Raw genomic sequence first — 586 nt, 5'->3', positions numbered from 1 at the left:
ACTGACATTCGAGCCAGTGGGAAAGAGAGCGCATCCGTACAGCCGACGGCGCGAATCAAGGAAAAAGTACGAGCTCTGAGAACGGCGCACCTGGGACCGCCTTTTCCCACCTCCTCAGCCTCATACGCCTGTGGCGATCTCCTGTTCTCGACTTCTCAAGGTAGACGCTCTTCTGTTGCACCCTCACCCGCATCCGCGCGTGTGAGTGGCGGATTGTGACGCGGATAAAATCAAGCTCGCCATGCGCTGCCCCCTTTTCCTTCCCCGGTGCCTGTGCCCACCAGTGGGGAGGGGCTCAGCAGCCTATTTTCGATCGCGTTGCTGATTTGGCCTTTGCGCTTCGTTTTCGGGTGGTCGACGCTGCTGGCTGTTTTGCGCTTCGCTGTAGTGTACAGCGTATCGTGGCGCCGCGCTGTTCTCTTTCGCGTTTTCGGCACGGCCTGCCCACCGCACGCCACGTACTCTGTCTGTGCATCAAACAGCAGGCCATCCGGGTACAGGCTCGATTTCACTCACCGACGACAGCGCACCCGTCCAACGCGCGCCGCCCTCTTCCCTTGCACCTCTGCCACTTTTGCTTTCCTCT

Source organism: Leishmania donovani, chromosome 36 (assembly GCF_000227135.1).
Source record: "Leishmania donovani BPK282A1 complete genome, chromosome 36".
Classification (NCBI taxonomy): Eukaryota; Euglenozoa; class Kinetoplastea; order Trypanosomatida; family Trypanosomatidae; genus Leishmania; species Leishmania donovani.
The sequence above is the reverse complement of the archived record's forward strand: the minus strand, read 5'-3'. Positions refer to the sequence as shown.